Genomic DNA, 25,472 nt, shown 5'->3' on the forward strand with positions numbered 1-25,472 from the left:
ACAGCTTAAGACAGAAAATTATCTGTGCAGGTCTACGTCTTCGTGTAGCCCCCATATAACGGTACCCCCCCGATATTCGGTATTTTGATGATTTTAGCGACATTATTTAGCGGAATTGTTCCAAATTTGGTATTTGAAGTTCGTAATAGATACTGCAGCATAAAACAGAAAATGGGCCATGTAGGTCCACGTCTTCATATAGCCCCCATATACCGTACCACCCAATATTCGGCATTTTGATGATTTTAGCGACACTCTTTACCGGGATTGTTTCAAATTTCGCATGTGAAGTTCGTAATGGATATTTCAGCGCATGCTAGAAAATTGTCTGTGCAGGTCCACGTCTACGTATAGCCCCATATAACGGTACCCCCCATATTCGGAATTTTGATGATTTTAGCTACATTATAAAGAGATTTTTCTTCAAGTTTCGCATGTAAATATTGTAATAACTTATGAAAAAAATTGCCTATGCAGGTCCACGTCGTCGTATAAGCATTCGGTATTTTTAAGGTTTTAACAGAATTCTTAACGGATTTTATTATTATTATTTTTTTTTTTTTTGGAAATTGCCAAATTTGTACCAAATGGTGGAGGGTATTAAAAGTTCGGCCCGGCCGAACTTACAGCTTTTTTACTTGTTGGTTGTAACTTTGCATGTTGAGGTTTCATTGGATGGACGTTGCATGTAGAACATACCCTTCCTCAAACACCACTTTATTTAATCAACAATTTAAATATTAATATAATTTGGTTTAAACCTTGAGGTCATCTATGACCCCCATATCCATATATTTTCCGATTCTTGCCAAGTGCGTCAATTTGAATTTGTAAAGTGTCAATTTGAATTTGTAAAAATGCTATCTTGGAAATGTATTCAATATTTCCGTTAGCTCAAAAGCAAATTTTTGTGACTTTGTTATTGTTTGAACTGCATCAAGTATTTTCAAAGTTATTTAATGTTTTTGGGCACGTGTTTGAATCGTATTTGGGTGAAATTCGACATTATGTGTTACAAAGTTACCATTATGTGTATAATTTAAAAAAATAATAATAATGTTTCTTTCTAGAAAATCAGACAATATTCCTGCTGAGATGCTAATAGATCGAGTTTTGGTTTGTTAAATACCGTTATCTAAAATCGCACAATGCTGGTTCGAATTCTTCATGCAACTATATAATCACAACTATATATCATTTGTTTAATTCATTTTTTTTTTTCATTTCTTACTTGGTAAAGATAAAGTATTTTTTTAGGAATAACCCTTTTTTCACCTACTGGTAATACAGGAGGTAGTTTGTTCACATTATCTTTGACGTAGGTTATTCGGTTTATACATCAAAAAGATTAAACCTATTGTCAGAAATATCAACAGATTGGGTGGGTCTTTGGTGACGACCAGGTCTCTACGAGAATTCTGTTTTTGAACATACTTTCGTATCAATCAAATCTGTTGCTAACTCATCCAAATTAAATTTTAAAATTCAAGATTATTTTCGTAAATATATTTTGATGCTATGTTTCCAGTGTCCAGCAAGCAAAAATTCTTAATGATAGGCTTGATCTGATAATGACGCTCAGATCTCCAAATATTGTTGACAAAGTTTGTAGTATTATCAAAAAAACTGAATGTTTGCAATAAGTCATACAATTAAAATAATACCTACCGATTATATGATTTGCTCAGAATTTAGTTGTATTCATGGCACAATTACAGAAGGTAGAACAAAGCTACGACCCCCCCCACACCAAATACAATTGTTTTCTTTTGGTGTCCTTATTATGTCAAAACATATACACAATTTGTGTATGTGTGTGTATTGTTTTGAATAAAAATACAATAATTGGAAATTATTTCAAATTTGGTTGAAAAATAAACGCAAATCTCCGGCTTTGATAGGTGACAAATTGAACAATTTTGTGATGAAACTGTATTGTCCTACTATTTTAGATTGCATCTCGTGGAATAACCCCGAACTTCCATTCTTGTTTCGCGGGTTTTTCCCAATATAAGAATTTTGTCAAAAATAAATAAAATAAACAAAGCCTACTGTTGCATATTAAAAAGACTAATTGACACTATAAGACTCCAGCACAGAGTTGAATTTTTCTGATTTCTTTGAAGTTGAGCAACCTTTCTTATTGAGCCATGGTTGCATTTTACTTTATATTTTTATATTTTATTATTCAATTTATATATTTGTATGTTTAATTTTATATTTGAATGTTCATATATTTTGGTATGTAACTAATATTTTTGCTGCCACTGACAATTTAAAATCATTTTAATGTTAAAAATTTAATAATTTCAGAAAATTTAAATTTAATTTGTATGTGTAAATATATTTATTTGCTTTTTACAAATAAATTACAAACATATTTTATTTATTATTACTTTACGATACGACCAAACATCAAGACCCATCATTGCGAGAATAAATCTCTCTCAACATATAAGCTTCATATAAATTTTATAGTTTATCCCTGGCACAGATTCTAGGATTTATTATCGATTATGGAATCAAATGGCATTTATCCAGCGAAATTTCATTAAACTCTTTTTTTTTGTACGTACTAAATTATCACATGAATGGAATGAAAAACAACATCTTTGTATGTGCCAGAGTTTATTATTGCCGTTGATGAAGGAGGATGTGGTGGAGGCGGTGCAGAAGCCGCTGTTTGTAAATTGACGCCATCGATGAGTGCGATGAAAGTGGCTGACTGTAGCATCGATTTGAAGAAGACGCAAGCAATAAACATCTTCTCGATATGGGAAAATTGAATTCAAAATAAAATTTATAGCATTGTTATTGTTATAAATATTTCAACGCAAACATACATTAAATCTTGAAAAATTTTCTGTTATAATATCAGAAGACGAATTTTCGCAAAAAATGTATGGACATTTTTACAGTATTTCGAAACTGTTTATGGGTTGCGAAAATGATAATCAATCAAGTATGTAATATACAATTAAGTACACTATAAAATTTCTGCATCTTTTTATACCCTACACCACATAGTGGTAAGAGCATTATGTCTTTGTGCATTTGTTTGTAACATAGAGAAGGAAACGAGATCGATCCATTGTTACTTTTGAGGATCTTCATACAATCGCTTTCTTCGCTTTCGTGTTAACTGTTCACCAAATGGCCAATATCAGTACAAATGACTTGAATTTTGGCACATCCGACCGAATTCAGTCTAAAAGCAAGTACATCAAATTTGAAGAAAACCGGTTCCATATATATGTATCATCAAATTAGGTGTTTAAGTCCTCACATGTGTAATATGCACTCCACAAGAATAACATTTGGTATTCAGATGCACCCCAGAAACACCTCTGTCAAATTTTATTGAGATCATATCAAATTTGGATATAACTCTCATATATACCTTTATCCGATCTCATGTTTATTTTGCACTAAATGGCTAATATCAGTCCAAATAAACTTAATCTTGGCAATTCCGTTTGAATTCATCGTAAAAACAAGTAGTGAAAATCGGTTCAGGAGCTATAGCTACCATATATATGTATCGTCCGTCCACACCAATAAACTTTGGTAGCACATATCAGAAACAGCCCATTGTTTGTTTTAAATTTTGTCAAGAGTGGTTCAGATTGGTTATAGCTCCCATAAATATTTTGTAAATATGCAAAATATTTCAAATTTATTTTGCACCAAATGGCTAATATCTGCCAAAATGACCTGTATTTTAACACATCCGACCCAATTCAGTCTATAAGCAGGTACTTCAAATGTTGGTGAAAATCGGTTCCGAACCGATTTTGTGTTAAAGTCCCTTACATGCGTAATATGCACTCCACAACAAGGACATCAGATACATCTTGAAAATGCCTCTGCCAAATTGTATCGAGATCGATTCAGTCTTTTATATATCTTCGATATACATCTTCATCTGATTTTACGGTTATTCCCCACCATACATCAAATATCAGCCCAAATTGGATAGATTTTTCATATTTAACCGAATTTTTTCATTTGATGAAACTCGGTCCGGTTTATCTATTATTATTTTTTTTTATTTATTTATTTTTATTTATAATATAATTCTTATCGAAGTCATATCATACACTATATAGCAATGTTATTTGGTTCATAGTTGGTATGATCTACTTTACATAAATTCCCAATATAAACTTGTTTGTTACGGAGCTTAATTAAATACGCATAGTGGTGTAGGGTATCATATAGTCGGCCCCGCTTGGCTTTTGAACTTTCCTTACTGGTTTGTTTTGCTATAAATCTTCCACTTGGTAAAAACTATATATTTATTTAAAGAACTTATGTTTGGTTTCCTGTTTAAAGATCAAACTGGTATCTTTACCAAAATTATTATTATACCCTCCACCTTGGAAAGGAGGGTATATTAACTTTGTCATTCCGTTTGTAACATCCTTAAATATTCGTCGTAGACAACATAAAGTATATATATTCATAATCATCATAAAATTCTAAGTCGAATTAACGATGTCCGTCTGTCTGTCTGTCCGTCTGACTGTCTGTCTGTTGAAATCACGATACAGCCCACATTATTTGACGTAGAGCGCCAAAATTTAGCAGAGCAATTAGTATTGTTTCTAGGATGGTTGGTATTGAAAATGAGATATATCGGTCCACGTTCTGGTATAGTCCCCATGTACTTCCCGAAATTCGGTATTTTGATGATTTATGCCACATTTTTTCACGGATTTGTCTAAAAATTGGTATTTGTAGGTCATAACAGGTCCCTGTGTGTGTGGCAAAACATTGCATGTATAGGTCCACATTTTGGTATAGCCCCCATATAAAGGTACCTCCCGATATCCGGTATTTTAATTTCTTGCCACATTTTTTCACGTATTTGTCTAAAAATTGGTATTTGTTGGTCATAATGGGTTCCAGCTCCGGTGGCGAAACATTGCATGTATGAGTCCATGATTTGGTATAGCCCCCATATAACGGTACCTCCCGATATTCGGTATTTTGATGGTTTTTGCCACTTTTTTTTCACTGGTTTATCTAAAATTTGGTATTTGTGGGTCATAATGGGTCCTAGTTCGTGTGGCGAAACATTGTATGTATAGGTCCACGTTTTGATAAAGTCCCCATATAACGGTACCTCCCGATTTTCGGTATTTTGATAATTTTTGACACATTTTTTCAAGAATTTCTCTGAAAATTGGTAGTTGTAGATCATAATGGGTCCCAGTGCGTGTGGCGAGTCATTGTAATTATAGGTCCACGTTTTGGTATAGCCCCCATATAACGGTACCTCCCGATATTCGGTAATTTGATGATTTTTGCCACATTTTTTCACGGATTTGTCTGAAAATTGGTATTTGTAGGTCATAATGGGTTCTAGCTCCTTTGGCGAAACATTGCATGTGTAGGTCCACGATTTGGTATAGCCCCCATATAACGGTACCTCCATTTTAATGGTTTTTGCCACATTTCTTCTAATGTTTCCTTTACCCTAAGGTGGAGGGTATTAAAAGTTTGGCCCGGCCGAACTTAATGTTTTTTTTTTACTTTTTTTTGTTATAAAATTAATCCTGGAGATATCACGCACATTATGTAGATAATCTAAATAGAGATAATTTCGTGTCATTTGTTATCTTGAGAATCCAATTCCACTCTCAGATATACTATTTCACGTGTGTCGTATTACTCCATGTGATATGGAACAGCATAGTTTTCTTTTAAGTGATTTCTAAATTATGGTACTTTTGTGGGTTTAAGATACTGTTCCTCTTAATAGACATATAAAATAACACTATGATTTTTTAATTTTTTTCGCTTTACTTTATTGCTGTTGTTGCTGCATATCATATCATAAATCTAATGTTTTGAAAATAATAGAGATTAATTATATCCGCTATTACTAAATAAATAAATAAATTTACAAATAAAATATTACAAACAACAGCCCCCAACAACAATGACTGCTATTGAAACTGGAAATGAGCAAAACAGCAACAATCGCACTGGGCAATAAAAACGAACACAAGTTCTCGTTTAAATTGAATACAAACATACAAAATAAAAAAAATTAACATAATGTTGCCATTAAGCCGTATAATTAAACTACATACTCATGCATAACAATGCCGAACACTGAGCACAATTCTTTGGAGAAGAAAAAGCCTCAACTAATTTTCCATTTTATATCAGCATTTTTATTTCATTTCATTCTTGCGCTTGTTTTATTATTTCAACTGTGAGTGATAAAGAATCGTCGAACCAAACGGAAATGTTGTTCAACATTGTACAATTCAAATGACCGTTCGTTCTTTTTTTCCAAGAGCACAAACAACCAACAACTTTGAATATTACCACATGTACTTTTTAAAGTCAGAGATGGATTAGTATGAAAATGCTAAGCTGGAATGTTTATGCGTCTCAAATAATAAACTACCAATGTAAAATTTCTGAAAAGATCTTATTTTAAGTACTTGGGTGTTTTTTGAAATCCATAGGAAATTTGAGTTGAGAATGGCAAAAATGGTTATGTCATTCATAAAAATCATAGGTGAAGGGCTGTGTCAACGGTTAACATTACAATGTTCAATTTTTTCAATAATTACGGGAAAAATCAAGCAGATCATTAAAGTAGAGCTAAAAAAGAAGACACGTGTATCGGCGTTTTAAATGTTTACGTCGCGAAGTAACGTAAATAGAAAGGGCAAATTCCCCACTCCTCCACACTTTTATTGGCTTCGGCAATATCGCAGATAAAAATACAAGAAATATCTTGATTGCCAATTTTATTCTTCAAGCGATTCCATTTAAACAACAATTGAAAACAATATAACAAAAAATATTCACTTTTTTATTTTTGGATTTTCTTAAATTTTATCCTTTTCTGGCAAGAGACCATTCCAAATTGATGAGAATTATTAAAATCAGTCCAATTCAATTTTTGACTAACTAAGATCTATATATATTTCCGATATCTTGCCTATCAGCATCACTGTAATGGCCAACAGTTATCTTTTAATGTATTTGTGATTACGACAGGATTTTAAGTATTCGTTTAGTGGAAATTTTCGTATTTTTTACATAAAAGTTATGGTCTATTTTATCCGCTAAAACTGTCCGATGACCATCCAATTCGAAAGGCTTCTGCCCTAAACTCTAACTCTATTCAAACTTTTGCGTCGATTGGTCTACAAATGTATTCTGTAGAGCACCTGCACAATCAGGAAATTTTTCTGTTGTCTGGTCCATTTCAAACTAAATGTTTTGCGATTATCTTCAAAAACAATAGCTTTCTATTTTGACCCTAAACCCACCTCCATACAAAATTTCGGGCCATAATTGCGACCTGGGTGAGACAAAAAAAGCTGCAACTACCTTCAGACTGCTGTTATTTTTGAGACTCTAGTCCGACAGCTGTTAAAATTATTCCAATAATAAATTAGACTCAAAACAGCTAAAGAGTTGCTTCGCTTGGCCGAAAGTGGTGAACTGCCGAAATTGGTTTTCTCCGATGAGAAAACATTCGTTTTCCAGGAGTTTTTCCAAACAAAACCATCGAGTTTACTTGCCAAAGAGGTCAGCTGAGAATGTGCTCTCCGCTCGTATTAATTGAACGTGGCATCAGAATAAATGCCGAATATTATCGCGAATATATTCTGGAGGGTGTATTAAAAACTTGGGCTAGCAATCATTTTGGCCGCAGACCTTGGACATTCCAACAGGACTCAGCACGCGCCACCCAAGAATTGTAAAAAAAGTGAGGTTCCCCGCTTCATTTTCAAAGCACATTGACCACCAAAATCTCCGGATACCAATCCGTTGGATTATTGTGTCTGGAGAATTTTGGAAAGCAAGATTGGCACTAAAAAATACCAAAGTGTCGATCATCTCAAGCAAGCACTTCTCCGGGAATGGGCCAAAATACCTCAGAGCAACATTCGGGTAGCGTGTGACGTCCGTTTGGAGGCCATAATTCGTGCCAAGGTGACCAATTTGAACAAATCTAAACTTGTTCTAAAATTTGAAGCTATTTCCGACATTTTTTGCTTTCATTCAATAATAAAAAAATTTAAAAATTGTGGCGTTTGATTTGTTGCAGTTTTTTTATCTCACCATGTAGAGCCGAATACTAGTTTGAAAAAAATATGTCCACGACTTGGAAAGCCCACCTTCTGTTTTTTAATATTTCGATGGTCTTGTCCACAGTTTTCAATCTCTAATTTTGCATTTTGTTTTCCCAGGTGCTAGAATCCTGAGAAAAATATTAATGTTTGCATATATTGAGATGTAATGCCAATATTAGTACGTTGTTCTTTTTGATAATCTTGACCACATTTTCAAATCGTTTTAGCCGTAAACTTGTAGTTTGCATTACCAGTATATTAAAAAATTAATGAGTTATTCCAATACAAGTTACAACGTAAAGTAAATTATTTTATCATGCCAAGTAATGGGTAACGGTGGCATATTGTGTGCACGTTCAACTACAAAATCAATACCGGTCCTTTGCAATTTTCTCAAAACATCACAACATGCCACAAAGAGACACTTAGTAGTGCTTCTGCGTGAAAAAGACGACAGTCTTTAACGTAGTGCATCTTTTTCCTTGACAAAGTAGCTGACTTGGAGCGGTGTACTTCTAGAAGTGATGTACCATAACCTGATAAGTTGAGATCAATCCTTCAAACTTTTGGGTTTTATTATTTTCTAATTTTTCGATTTCACCTAATGTCTTTGCAATGCATAGGAATATATCAAGCATCAGCGTTTACTGATGTCTCCATGTTTCAAAGAAAGAAATCGAAATATTACCAGCAAACAATCACAATTTCTGTCGTTATATCGGATGGAAAATCGTACGATCTTCACTTACTGACCAACCGCAACAGTTCTGTGGTTGACTTCAGCATTTTGCGCATTTTCAGCCAATTTGGAGAATACATTGTGCAATACGATTTATCTGACATTCATTATTTATAACACACATACTGCACACATAGCCATGTACACAAACAGATGTGCGGCGAGCGCATACGAATACACTTTAGATTTCTGCTAAGTTTTCTTCTGGTAAATTTCAATTGTACGAGTATAGGTCTCCATATGAAACCGCACTTGGCTTGATAGCAATTTTCAACAAATGTGTAATTTAGCAACATTGTATCGAAGACCATTCACATTTGGTTGATTTTTGAGTAGACTCTCGCGGCGGATAATGATGTGAGAACAGCGGGCCATTGAAATGACACAGTGGGCATTCGCAAGATATTGAAAGCTGAAAATCATAAATTAGAACCATAAAGCTGATATATGCATACATATATTACGAAAAACAAATGATGGTTAAGGTTGATTTCCGAAATATGTATTCATGTGTGCTTCGAAGCAAATGTGAATTTGTTTCCATCATATCTAATGAAGAGTGAATTTAGTCCGATGTCTAGAATAAGAATAGCACAAACGAACAATGCTTACAATCCACACATTTCAATACATTCAAGGAAGCCAATTCCAATCTGCCATATAGTTTCTGCAGGCAGATTGACGATGGAAAATCAAACCAGTTGTGCATATTCTTATACCAAATCATATGATTTGGAGAAGTTCATCACTTTTGGGTTTAGAAGGAAACTACTTTAAGCAATATAATTGTAGCTCATGAAAGAAATAGCAATTGCATATTTTGGCTCTTTATACCCTCCAATGGAGGATATATTAAAATTGTCATTTGAAATTACGATAGAGTCCACATTATTTAACCTAGAGCTTTGAAATTTGCCATAAAGGTTAATTTATATGCAGACTGATTCGAATTGAAAATGGGCTATATTGATCCGCGTTTAGGTTTAGCCCCATATAACGGTATTTTGATGGCTTCTGCCACAATTTTAAACCAAATTAGCTGAAACTTGACATTTGTGATTCTCTGGTCTCTCCTTGCGAAAAATGTTCGATACAGGTCCACTAATTAGAATAGATCCCATACATCGGTACCTCCCGATTTTCGGTATTTTGAAGGTGTGTCACAATGTCCAACCAAATTAGATGTTAATGTGGGTTTCGGTACTTACCACATATTGGTAAGGGTATTATGTCTTTGTGCATTTGTTTGTAATATGGAGAAGAAAGAGAGATAGACCCATAGAATCTTCATAGAACCACTTTCTGAGTCGATTTATACATGTCAGTCCGTCTGGTCGCATTTAATATTTGGTTGGCCCAAGGATGAACCCTTTTGGTATTGGTGCTAATCGGGTCAGATTTAGATATAGCTCCCATGTAAATCTTTAGCCGATTTGGGTTAATGGTGCACCAAATGGACAATATCAGTCCAGAAGACCGGAATTTTGGTACATACAAAAACATTCGTTGTCCAGCAGTTTGCAAACAAAGAAAATGATCGTGTTTACTTGCCAAAGAGGTCAGCTGAAAATTTACACCTTCGGTTGGTCACCAAAATTCAAGCGCTGGCCATGATGATGGTGTGGGCCACTATAACAGCCGACGGTCGCTCTCCGCTCGTATTAATCGACTGTGGCATCAGAATAAATGTCGAATATTATCGCAAAAATATTCTGGAGGGTGTATTAAAGCCTTGGGCACGCAAACATTTTGGCCTAAAAATACCAAAGTGCGATCACCTCAAGCAAGCGCTTCGCCGGGAATGGGCCAAAATACCGCAGAGCAACATTCGGGCAGCGCGTGACGGTTTCATTGGCCGTTTGAAGGCTATAATTCGTGTCAAAGGTAACCAATTCGAACAAATCTAAACTTATTCTAAAAGTTGATGCTATTTCAGAGATTTTTTGCTTGCATTCAAACAAAATTTAAAAAAAAAAAAATGGAAAAATTATGGCGTTTGACTTTGTTGAAGTTTTTGTCTCACCTTCTATATACAGATACCGCCAACGTAATGACATTTTGATTAATTTTACAGCATTCTTCAAACGATTTCAATAACTAATAACTTTTATCTACCTTGTGGTGATAGTTATTGAAAGTTCCACCGTAGTGGTAGCGATCCATATATTTTCTCCAACATTCTCCCAGTGTGCCGTGTTGTTATCCTATCGAAGTTCATTAAAGTGATAATTGCATTAAAACTATGTACATGCAAGCGAAAATGATATGTTGCTATATGATTACTGTTCTAGCAATGTTTGGCCATTTCATATCGTCTGTCTGTCTGTCTGTCTGTCTGTCTGTCACTCAGTCATTCTCGTCTGACTGAAATGTACGAAACTAAATAGTTTCATATTATTTCATAGAAATAACTGCGATACCGATATAATTGTGTAAAATATACAATTATAATAATTGTACTCATGTTTCCAACTAATCAACTGGAATTTAAAACTAAAATTCATTTCATTCATTTGAGATGCTAGAGCATTTTAAAACCTACTAATGAGCAGCAGCAGTCGAATTGATGGGTATGTCTTGATGAAAATTCAATTAAATAAACTGATGCTAAATATACCAAATTATTAATTAAAAATATATTTGATAATACTAATTATTAAAATATAACAACCATGGACGGTGGAGCTTCAACTGTGTGTCACGTAGCGGAGAAAAACGAGGTAAAAAGTATTAGTCTGTCCTGCCGACAGATAAATACCCTCAGGTCATGTCAGTTTATTCAAATATTATCCACTTCGATACTGCTCGAAAATACCTCTGCCAAACTTTATCGAGATCGGTTCAGATTTTATATACCTTCGATTTTACGGTAATCGCTCTATATGCAATATTAGCCCAAATTGAATGGATTTTTATACCCTCCCCTTTCGGAAGGAGGGTATAATAACTTTGTCATTCCGTTTGTAACATCTGTAAATATTCATCGTAGACCTCATAAAGTACATATATTCATAATCAGCATAAAAAATTCTAAGTCGATTTAACGATGTCTGTCCGTCTGTCTGCCTGTCTGTTGAAATCACGATACAGCCCACATTATTTGACGTAGATCTTCAAAGTTTGGCAAAACAATTCATATTGTGTTTAGGAGGGTTGGTATTGAAAATGAGAAAATGATCGGTTCCCCTTTATATAACGCCATATAATGGTACCTCCCGATATTCGGTATTTTGATGATTTTCGCCACGGATTCGTCTAAAAATTTGTATATGTTGGTCATAATGGGTTTTAGTTTCACAGCCGGAAAATTTCAACAGAACAATTCTAAGTCCATCAAATTTAAAATATCGTACTTTCAAATTATAATTTGTTGGGTTACTTCTTGGTAGCAACGACAATATATTCTTTGTAAACATATTATGTTTGTTCATACTTAACGAATTAGGGTGGTCGGTTAACAAAAAATCGAAAGCACCACGAACTTTCCTTTCACACATTATCAGCAAGTGCTGTTTTTGCAATAAACATTTCGACATATTTTTGTGTGGTTTCGTTTTATGTTGTGGAATCTTTGCGACACCATTAACCCTATTAACTTTGTCTAACATTTGAACCCCCTCCCCTTTCGTACAACTATTAAATGTATAAATAAAAAAGTACGTCTGACCCATTCTTAGCATCATCAATAACCTCAATTAGGGTGAGGGAAGCGGCAACCCCATCCCGGTGGACTGTGCGATTAAATGTAGAAAAGCATTAAATAGAGTACATTATTCGCATTCACGGAAATTTGATTGATTAATCTTCAGATAAGTAAAACAAACATCAGCAGACATCGTCATTATCCCCCTTATATGTCTGTCCATCCATTCATGCATATATCTTTCCAGCCCACCATTTATTTGAAGCGGCAAATCCAACAGGCCGCCAGCAGCCAAGAAGCATCACTCAAATGACTGAACCGTACCAGAGATAATCAAACACACAGTACAAAATAAGATGTTATCCGCTGAATGGACACATTTGGTCGAATTTCTATGTCTATTTATTCCAACATCAACAGATCTTAGCCCATGCTTCCTCCAACCTTCAATTTCGTATAGTTCAAAATCTAAAATAAACAACTACAAAAAACAACGACAAAATGCGAACAGCAAAACCATCAATCACTAATCCATTCATTGACGCTCTGCCTAGTTGGATAGATGGATGGAACGGTTGTTGGTTTGACGATTAGTCAAATGGGTGGATGGCGAAAGTGAAGAAAAACATCATCGAAAGTGCCAGTTAAAATTGTGTATTTTTCTCTTTAACGAAGCGAATGGTTTGTTTTCCCGTTTTTTCGTCTTTTTCCAAAAACATGGGGATTACAATTTTACAAATACCGAAACGAATCCATTTCACCCTTTGCCAACTATTTAGCACTTGACTGTTAACGTAGATAACAATTCCCTACGGACACATGTTGAAGGATCAAACGAATTTAAGAATGTTTCTGATGTCCATTCATGGGATTGGTAAATGATGTTTTCAACGTAATTATACCTTCTGTTGAAATTTGGCTATGGGGAAAATTGCAACACGAGAACTCTCAATACTTCCGCTTAGTTTTACACAAAGTATCACTTTGGCAGAAATGTACCGAAAAAATCGAATGTCAAAATGTTTCTCAACTCCACAAGTTTAAGTGATTTCACCGTCGCGATGGCTTGTGATGGAGAAAATTTCATTGAAACAATTTTATTCTCCCGGTCTTATAGCTTAGACAAATAAAGGTATAGACAATGTGACTGATCAGGGGGTCAGTAAAATCACTCGTCTTAAAAAAATATTAATAATTTATCTTCTATTTCTGTTGTATATTTTTATATCACGACATAGTTGGATAATATAAACTTAAAATAAATCGTTGCGGTGTTTTCAATTGATAAATCATGGAAATATTCGATATTCTGCATATTGAGAGAATTGTTTGAAGTTCTTGAGTAATCTCCCTTACAGCATGAACGACATCTTTCGAAACACTTTTTTTCGAAAATAATAAATGAGGCAACTTTTTAGTCTATACCTTAGTTTTTTGTGCTTATAGCTACAGAGAGAAAATGTGCATCACTAAAATAATTCGAAATTTATTTTAGGAGACTAGAAATCGGGCTGACGATGTCCGCCCATCTGACTGGCAGGTCCGCCCATTGCCGAATATGGGCAATATCGATCTGGTTTTATTTGTATGAAAAGACGTCACCAAAATATTTAAATATTTCTGATTGAGCAAGACAACCAAATAAATTTTAATATGACAATTTTTTGGCATACCTCATCTATGTTTGATACACTATTATTATGTGTGAAGTTTGAACTGAATCATAGACTTAGTTCGGGTAACCAACGCATGCATATCTATAAAAGAGAAAAATAATTTATGGACTCGAAAACCGCTGCACAGATTTTCCTGAAAATTTCCAAAAATAACACAGCATAGACTGAAAGTAACATAGGTCATACACATTTCTGAAATTCCACTTGGAACGCGAGATATAGCATCAGAATCGGAGGTATCTCCAAAAATTTAGTATTGTTACGCTCATTTCTTTTGATTGATTACAGATATAGTCATCATATTTCGAGTGAGTAACGGAATTCGTAGGAAAAATAATTTTGTCAAATTAGAGGGTGAGATAAAAAAAAACTGCAACAAAGTCAGACGCCATAGTTTTTATATTTTTTTTTAAATTTTATTGAATGAAAGAAAAAAATGTCGGAAATAGCATCCAATTTTAGAATAAGTTTAGATTTGTTCGAATTGGTCACCTTTGGCACGAATTATGGCCTTCAAACGGCCAATGAAACCGTCAAACGCTGCCCGAATGTTGCTCTGTGGTATTTTGGCCCATTCCCGTAGAAGCGCTTACTTGAGGTGATCGACACTTTGGTATTTTTTAGTGCCAACATTGCTTTCCAAAATACTCCAGACACAATAGTCCAACGGATTGGTATCCGGAGATTTTGGTGGCCATTGTGCGCTGGAAATGAAGCGAGGAACTTCATTTTGTAACCATTCTTGGCTGGCGCATGCTGAGTGCGATGGTGTTGAGTCCTGTTGGAATGTCCAAGGTCTGCGGCCAAAATGTTTGCGTGCCCAAGGCTTTAATACACCCTCCAGAATATTTTCGCGATAATAAACAGCATTTATTCTGATGCCACGGTCGATTAATACGAGCGAAGAGCGACAATCGGCTGTCATGGCGGCCCACACCATCACCATGGCCGGCGCTTGAGTTCTGGTGGCCAATCGAAGATTCACATTTTCAGCTGACATCTTTGACAAGTAAATACGATATTTCTTTGTTTACAAACTGCTGGACAACGAATGTTTTCTCATCGGAGAAAACAAAATTCGACCGTTCACCACTTTCGGCAAGCAAAGCAACTCTTTAGCTCTTTTGAATCTATTTTCTTTCTGTTGCTGTCTAAGTTCTTGCATTTTTTGGAATTTCAACGGCCTTACCCCGAGCTCATTTTTCAATATTTTACGAATGGAATATTGCAATATGTTCAGCTCACAAGCCATTTTTCGGCCACTGTGACGCCGGTTTCGATCAAGTCACTTCTTTACTTTTCCAACCATTTCTGCTGACGTTGCTGTTTTTTTCCGTCCACTTCCTTGGCGTCGGGCTACGCTACCAGTATCACGGTAACGAGAGATGGTACGAAACACAAAAGATTTTTTTCTGGAAAATTCTCACTAAAGCTTTTGTACCCTTGTAAACAATATAATAAGCTTTCACCGGAATAATTTTAACAGCTGTCGGACGAGTAGCTTAGAAATGACGGCAGTCTAAAGTTGGTTGCAGGTTTTTCATCTCACCCTGTATTTTCAAGCCGGTTCAGATTTAGATATAGCTCCCATATTTACTTTCAGTTTCACATATCTGATGCACCAAACACGATACGTATGTTCGATTTTAATGAAATTCGGACTGAGTGACGGAATTTGGGACAAAAGTAATTTCGCCAAATTATATTGAAATGGGATGAAGTTTGGATATAGCTCCCATATACACATTTCGGCCGATTTCATGTATTTTATGTACCAAACACGATATCTATGTCCGATTCCAATGAAATTCAGAATGTGTGGCGGAATTCGGTACAAAAATAAAGTTTGGAATTATATTTAAATCGGTTACGGCTTGGATATAGCTATATATTTTCGACCGATTTCACATATCTGATTCACCATACACGATATGTATGTCCGATTCCAATGAGATTTGGAATGAGTAATGGAATTTGGTACAAAAATGAGTTTGCTAAATTATATTGAAATCGGTTGATGCTTGGATATAGTTGCCATATATATATTATTGGCCGATTTCAGGTATTTAATACACAAACACGATATGTTTCTCCAATTTCAAGAAAATTTGGATTCCGCAACGGAATTTGGCTCAAAAATTAACTTGCCAATGGGTTTAGATTTGAATATAGCTTCCATAAATATTCTCGCCGGGGTTCGTGTATTTGATGGACCAGACAGGATATGTATGCTGAATACAATATTTTATATACAACCAGAAAGTTCCCCTGTCAAATTGTTGTCGAAATCGATCTGACTCGATTGACAGATTGGGGATGACAAAGTTTATGTATCCTTCATTCTCGAGGATATTGAAATGGTTGAATGTGAATTTTTGTTTGATACCCCTTCAGTAAACATTGGGTGGGGAAAATTGTTTTACTCTTTTAACTTACTTACTCTCAGAGAAAAATGTCATTAATCTAATAGGATCTACAGGAGCTTTTTCAGTTATATATTAACATAAACAAGTAGAAAGGACTGAGTGGGGCTGGCGTAGCCCCCATTACTTTCTTCTTTTAAAATTGAGATAAATCCTGTGGGCAGATAGTAATTTTTTATGTCACCAATTTCAGCTATATATTTTTTATATGATTAAATTATTTGTCTAAATTACTAAACAAATCAACATTTTGCTACAGATATTTGCATGCATTTCCTCATTGCAATTTAACAATTTCATGCATATCTTCGAATCTCAACTCACCATTTGAAAGTTCAACTTTCGCATATTGCTGCATATAGCTTTGCAAAGTAAACGGAAAATATCGCCACATCGAATATCTGGGCCAAAGTGTAATTCGTCTTATTCTTTCAGCGCTCTCTATCCATAAAAAATCCAACGTTGGCAAATTGTTGGATGTTTACATAAAAATTTGTTGATAAATGCTAACAATACAATCGTATAAATCTTAAATTTTAATAAACGAGCTCAAAGCAACAACAAAAACAACAACGGTGGCAACATCGTCGACGGTGATGCAAAAACAGACAAGAAATAAGAAAAAGAAAACGTTTTGCGCTTTTCCTCAATTTACTGCGAAAGCGAATAACAACGCACACACAACAAATAAGGAAATGCGTTCATAAATCATGCATAGAGTCATGCATAAGAGATTTACTTTGTTGGCCTGCTTGCTGCCTTCTGCCTGGCTGCCACCCACTACTCATTGTTGCTGTTCCCTGTAATAAAAATAAATGAAGAAGAATGGAATAGGAAAAACTAACGAAAAGAAACAGCATCGCAACAAAAAAATAAAAAAAAAAAACAAAATCTAGAAATCTTGATTTATGGTTTTTATTGATTTATAAGAATAAATTCTAACCAGTCACAATAAATACAACAACCGATCCACGGCAAAGAAGCCACCAGCAGCCATTGGCGGTATTACCTACACAATACACACAAACACACACTCACCAGCAAACACTTAAATATAAAATGAAATCTATGGGGAAACCTTTACCTTTCTTGTTGTTCGTGCCATGCTGGGATACACACATACTTATATTATTTCTTCAATAGACATTAAAAACGAAAACCTACAAAAAAGTATAGAAAATAATGTTGGTAGAAAACAAAATATGATAAGCAACAGGAAAGGTAACAACGTACCTTTCTACTCGGCTAGAACATTTGTATAGTTGGTTAGTTAAAAGACAACACATTGGGGACTTTGTTATGCCCTATATTGAGTTCTGACATTGAATGCAGAGCTAAAAAAGTACTATAAATGCTTGGGATATAAATCCCATGCGACTGAGTTTATGTTTTTCTGAACCATTTGCACCTATTCATGGATTGTTTGATTCTACCATCAGTAGGTATTTATATGGATAATCAAACAATACAAGAATAGGCGCAAACGGTTCAGATTTATATAAGAATCTGAGCTAATTCTCAACAACTTGCTTTGTATAAAATAAGTAGTACCTAGTTGCTCAAACTTAATTCTATTTTAAATATCTTTCAAATATTATGACTGGAGGTGATTACTTTGACGTGTAAAAATTAGATATTCTCCAATCAACAAATACTTCTTGGGAAGGGCGAAATTAGCTATCTTTTTTGGACCAAACTCGTATAAACGTGAATTACATGTAAAATAAAAGTTTAAGGTCTCACTTTAAGGAATTGGTACATTTGATTTTCAGCCGGTTCATATTTCCTGGCAATCGATTCGTTGGTCATTAGTTTGGCTGTAGTGGATACTAAAAATCGGGGAATCGGTTTCTTGATGTAGTGGACAGCGTCGAAGTCGACCAGCATGTCGGCCGGTCCATTGACGATGGAGTTTTCGATACTCCAGTATTCATCTGCTTTATGATCGAATGGATATGACTGCTTTGAACAACCTTGTTGAGAACTTGTTAGATTATGAAAAAGGATGATTTTTTAGCTATTATCTTTTTGGCAACATTGATTTAAACAGCTCACACTTATGTTACATGTTTTGCTTCACTGTCAAACCTATTCAGTTTGATCTATAATTTAACCCTGATTTTTTTATTATCAAAATTCGTGACTCAATGGGAACGTAAATAAAAATTATTGTTTTTGGACTGATGGTCAACTAGAAACATTACAAAAACTACCAATGCATCATAGTTCGCTGGGGCGAATCGTAATGTAACTACCGTGAGATGATATCCAACTTTTTATATCCTCTACCATAGTATGGAGGATATAAAAGGCATATTAAGTTTGTCATTCCGTTTGTAACACCTCGAAATATACATTTTAGACCCACAAAGTATATATATTCTTGATCAGCACAAAATTCTATGTCGATTTAGCCATGCCCGTCTGTCCGTCTTTGGAAATCACTCCAGCTTCCGAACGAAATGAAGCAGGTTGATACAATTTTACTCAAATGTATATTTTGTCTGCAGGACTTTTGGTATTGAAAAGGGACCATGTAGGTCCACGTTTTGGTATAGCACCAATATAACGGCATCTCCCGATATTCGGTATTTTGATGATTTTAGCGACATTATTAATCGCGTATGCAAAAAATCAATTTTCTCATTTGAATATTGTAATAGCTTATGACAAAAGTCATAACTTCATAGTTTGCTATGAAGTTACATGTCATCGTACAGACCCTAATACAACGGCTACATTCGGTATTTTTAAGATTTTAACAGAATTTCTAACTGATTTTATTTTTTGAAAAATTGACAAATTCATTCCAAAAGGTATTTAAAGTTCGGCCAGGCCGAAGTTATAGATTACATGCATTTTGCTGATTTTTTTGTGAGTTTTAAGCTTTCCTTTATCTCTTAAAAAATCAGCCTTTATTGCCATAGGACGCAGTGATAAACGCCCTAGTTATATTGCACAACCCAAATTCGTTATTTTGATCAAATATGGCTCCATTTATAACAATGCCCATAGGAGAGTATTTCGGCGACAGCCACGGCAACAGCATCACTTGCATCTTCCGTCTTCTAACTCAGGAGGAAAGGATGGAATTTAAACTCGTTCAATACTGCTCGTTGGGTCTTACTTATTTTATACCAATAAGAACCTTAAGTTTTTTATAGGCACATAAAGCCACTAGATCTTATTTGGTTAATAGAACTACTTTCAATAAAAACTTTGCTATAGTTGTAAACTTTATTTTGCTTATCGATAACACGAAAAAGAAAATTATAAACGTTTTCCATTTTAAATAAATCTGCATCCTTTCCTTTTAAAAGAAAAATAATGACAAAAATAATAATACCTTCAAATAAATCCAAAGTTTTAATCATTTCAAATGTCCCATTTCCCTCAACTGTAGCGCACAATAATGGTAAATGAAAAACTATGGAAAAGTTGAAACAAAGATGAAATCTTTTTCACCAATGCCACTTCCTCAAGGCGTGAGTTTAAAAAGGGTTAAATTGTTAAAGCCATAAATTGTTAAATGCATTATCCGTTTGTTTGTCAATACATCAACCCTTTTTTCTTTTAACGCATAAACACAGAAACACAAACAAGCGCACATATTCCTATGTTTGTGAAGTTATACCCTATTGTTACTCCCTCCCACCACTAACACCAACACATTTCCTAGTGTTTTAACCCATCTAACCGTATTACCCCTTTGTTGTTTTATTCCATTTTATCGTCCACGCTTCTGTTGCTGTCGCTGTTGCCGATGTTTTTGCCAGTTACCAACCATTAAGGAAAAATGATTTTCTTTACTTTAGAATCTAATAAAATGCTTCTTCCTTCGAAAGGCTAGTTGTTATTGTTGTTGCTGTTATGTTTCTTTTATTCTTTTGGGTTTTTTGTTCTGGACGTATTTTTTTCTCTTAATAATGTCCTCTCATGCCCTGAAGGTGTTCACAAAAGGCAAGCAGAATTGTGCATATTTTCTTGGTCATTATTTTCTTGTTGTTTCTCCATCTAAATCTTATTTACATAAAAACAAAATGAAGAAAAAAAGAAGAATTGTATATAAGTCAAATTGAATAAAATAGTTTATCATTTGAAAAGGATCTTGAGCATGAAGAGACCGGATGTCACAGGAGGTTTAAAGTAAAGTTTCATAAACCCTCGAGTATTTAGAGAATACTTTTACATCCTTCATCTTCTTGGTTGATAAACAAAATAAAATAAAAAAACAACGGAACGAGAGAATGAACAATGAATGACAACTTCTTTGGCCAGCATTGCATGGATACTCTGTGAGGATTTGAGACATAAGCCTAGGGCGAGTGTGTGCCTGGTATTTGCCATTAGAAGTCAAGCATAAAGTCATCGCGAGATTATCACAATAGATGACTTGAGGCAGGCAAATAAGCAAACTCGTTCTATAATAACCCATATCACATTGCTGGAGCTTGGGGAAAAGCATTAAACTGTAAAAATATGCTTAACCATAACGAGAAGGGTTTATCATCACCTGTTTCCATTTTTATTTTGATTTGTTTGTTTGCCTTAGATATTTGCATCAAGGAGATTTCAATGGAGAAACATTCAATACGTACCGATTTTAGCATTTATTGCCGTATATGCGAAATACGACATCACTTTTTTGATTAAACAAGTTATTTTCAGGATAGGTTTAAAAAGGTAAAAATTACCATGTATAGGTTTACATGGTCAAGGTTTGCATTCTATTAAACATATTTGTAATGACCAGTTAATTCTTGTCGTCTCTTATTTGATCAAGTTTCGATTATTAAAAATTTTCATTAAAAGTGTATAAAACCCTGATCGAAGAACTCAAAGCATTAACTTTTCCTGAAACTTTTAAAACGATAGATATATTTTAAAAAATTTCATAATATTTTAATATTTTTATACCCTCCACCTTGGAAAGGAGGGTATATTAACTTTGTCATTCCGTTTGTAACATCCTTAAATATTCGTCGTAGACCCCATAAAGTATATACATAAAATTCTAAGTCGATTTAACGATGTCCGTCTGTCTGTCCGTCTGTCTGTCTGTTGAAATCACGATACAGCCCAAATTATTTGACGTAGAGCGCCGAAATTTAGCAGAGCAATTGGTATTGTGTCTAGGATGGTTGGTATTGAAAATGAGATATGTCGGTCCACGTTCTGGTATAGTCCCCATATAACGGTACCTCCCGATATTCGGTATTTTGATGATTTATGCCACATTTTTTTCACGGATTTGTCTGAAAATTGGTATTTGTTGGTTTTAGTGGGTTCTAGGTCTTTTGGCGAAACACTGTATGTATAGGTACACGTTTTTGTATAGCATATGTCAGCCCGCCCGATTTTAAAATGTTCTTTACAGGGTTTTACTTGTTTTTTTATAATTATTATCAATGATTTTGATTACGGGTCGATCTATATTGTATTGATTGAGGGTATGTATCTATTGATAAGACAACATTTTAACAAGTAAAACGGAGCCTTTTAATACCCTCCATCACTTGGAAGGAACTTAAAAATTTTAAAAACTAATTCGTAAAAAATGCCGTTTAAATAAATCCCGTTGTATGGAGGCTATGCGAAGGCGATGTCCCGCATACGTTTTTTGTCATAGGCTGTAGTGCCGATTGCGAACTTGAAATACGAAATTTAAAACAGTTTCGGGAAAATTTCGTTAGTATTATCAAAATTCCGATTAAATGTCATGAATGCATAGATATGTCATGAACCTGCATAGAGATGCCATGAACCTGCATAGAGAATTTTCTGTCTTGGAATATAGTATGCATTACCAACTTCAAATAGAAAATGTGAAACAATTCCGGTGTCGCTAGAATCATCAAAATACTGAATATCGGCCGGTATCGTTATATGGGGGCTATACTAAGACCTCGACCTGCATTCACAATTTTTGGAATAATGTCGCTAAAATCGTCAAAATACCGAATATTGGGACGTACCATTTCATGGGGGCTATACGAGAACGTGGACCGACAACCCTAGTGGGAAAATGCAAAATGTTAGCCTTCTATCTCACTTCGTTTGAAAAACTGTGTGATTATAACAGAAAGAAGGACAGACAGACAGACGAAAATCGCTAAATCGACTTAGAATTTTACGCTGATTAAGAACATGTATACTTTGTTCGGTCTGACATGAGTATTTCAGGGTTATGCCAAGAAAAGTTAAATTTTCAGTAAATATTCTGCCCATCAAAAATTGAAAACACCAAAGCACAACAGTTTCATAAAAATCAACTCCAAAATGAAATTCCCACTGAGTACTCGATACACCAAACTATCGGAAACTCTGCTAGAAAATGTGGTTCCATTTAAACTTGAATTCAACTACAATTTACCTCAAAATTGATTTGTGATTACTTTTCCGAAGGATATTTAATTTTTTAGCGTGTATTTGACAAACTTTGAAGATATTCATGCAATAAAAAATAAATGAATGAAAGTTTCTTAAATTACATTTGGTTTTGGTCGTTCGGTGGGAAATAATTTATATTAATTACGCAAATGGCACCATTGTCATAATATTGCTTGCGAATGCTACCGTAAGCATTCATACGTAAGAAATATGCCGACACATACACGAATGTAGATCATAAAAATATTAATTCATAAATAACTAAGAGTATGGACATAAATACACACACATATAACATTAAAACTCCCATTAACACTGAAGTTATTTATGGAAGAATTTTCGTACATACAGGAAAATTCAGGAAGAAGATTTGTTTTTGGGGTGATAGGAAATAAAAAAATGAATATATACCAGTTTAGAAAATTAAAAATTCGAAATAGAAAATTATAATTCGAAATTCAGAACCAAAAAAAATTTGGCAATTTTCAAAAAAAAAAAAAAAAAAAAACCAAAAAAATCTGTTGAAAATTCTGTTAAAATCGTAATAGCCGTATATTAGGGTCTGTACGACGACGTGGACCTGCATAGGCAACTTTTGTCACAAGCTATTACAACATTCAAATGCGAAACTTGAAAAAAAAAAACCAGGGGAGTTGTAAAACGTGGACCTGCACAGACAATTTTTATCATAGGCTGGAGTATCCATTACGAACTTCAAATACGAAATTTAAAACAATTCCGGTAAATAATAGAGCTAAAATCGTTTTTGTTGTAGCGTCATACAAACGAAACAAAATCCACCGACGTTGAAGAGCATTGTCGCCAATCTCTACCGAAAAGTATCTATTTGCTCTCGCTTCTGCTTTTTTATAACCTCCACCATAGTATGGAGGGTATTTCAAGTTTGTCATTCCGTTTGTAACACCTCGAAATATATATTTTAGATACCACAAAGTATATTCTTGATCAGCATAAAATTCTATATTGGTATTGAAAATGGGCCATGTCTTCGTATAGCCTTCATATAGCAGTACCTCCCGATATTCGGTATTTTGAATATTTTAGCGACATTATTCACCGGAATTGTTTCAAATTTGGTATTTGAAGTTCGTAGTGGATACTAGAGCCTAAGACAGAAACTTGTCTGTGCACGTCAACGGCTTCGTATAGCCCCCATACAACGGTATCTCCAACAATTTGGTATTTTGATGATTTTAGCGACATTATTCATCGGAATTGTTTCAAATTTTGTATTTGAAGTTCGTAACAGATACTACAGTCTAAAACAGAAAATTGTCTGTGCAGGTCCACGCCTTTATATGGTCCCCCATATAACGGTACCTCCTGATATTCAGTATTTTGATGATTTAAGCAACATTATTCAACGCAATTGTTTCAAATTTGGTATTTGAGGTTCGAAATAGATACTAATTTCATTTATATTTGATACAAAATGTTGACGCGTCTTCCAACAAGATGCGTGGTTTTAGTAATGAAAGTAAACTTTTTTTTTAAGAAAATGATAGGATATTTTTGAAAAATAAAATTAGGTATGCACGCACAATATCAGTAGTATGACCACTACGTAGACGTTTACCAGGCCATATCCTAATACCCTGCATATGAAACCCTAAAAATATATTCTGTGACAATATATCTTGCCCGCTGTTATATTCAGTCTCGCCAACTGGCAACACCTCCAGTGAATTATGGAACATATGAACGTATAAATGGCCTCCATAAAAATAAAGTTGACGTGAATAAAAAACGTTAACAATGCCACCCACTGAAGCATATACAAACACATATCCCATCTAAATTTTGATATATAACGAAATAATTTAGAACTGCCCGAGGATATTAATTGTGTTGGTTGTGTCGTTTGGTGTTGGCGATGTCATTTATTTTGGCCGAATACAAACCTCTTACAAAATATGGTTACCCTCAAAATCTACTCCTTTTTGGTAAATGAAGAAACGATTCGATTCGGAGGCAACATAATTTCAAATGTCACCAAAGGGACTTGGTTGAAATGGTGGGGAAACGAAAATTTATTCCATTGAAAAACGAATTGCCGCTAATTGGCCGACCTGTAGTCTGAGAAGGTCTGGCATTTTCATCCATTTCCATCGCACACATTTACATACATACATCGAGTGTCCTGTGCCAGCCAGTAATTATTACTGTAATAATCATAATAAAGAAAACATTGCCACACTTTGCTCAAGGACTAAGACCTGTCATTGAGTTGGCTTTTATTGTTTTAGTATGGCTATATTCCAATTGTGCTTTTGTAGGTTGGAAAAAATAAATGCCATAAATGATATTTCAAAAATTTACGATGGTTACAAGCGCGAGGAATGAAAACCAAGTTCTTTTCTGTCGGGCACAAATTATTTCGAATAGACTGACCATCTACGTGAAAATTTCTTTCAAAAATACGTGAATTTTTATAGAGAATATTGTTTTGTTTAATAAAATAGGACAATA

The sequence above is a fragment of the Musca domestica genome, unplaced genomic scaffold, assembly GCF_030504385.1.
Source record: "Musca domestica strain aabys unplaced genomic scaffold, Musca_domestica.polishedcontigs.V.1.1 6, whole genome shotgun sequence".
Lineage (NCBI taxonomy): Eukaryota > Metazoa > Arthropoda > Insecta > Diptera > Muscidae > Musca > Musca domestica.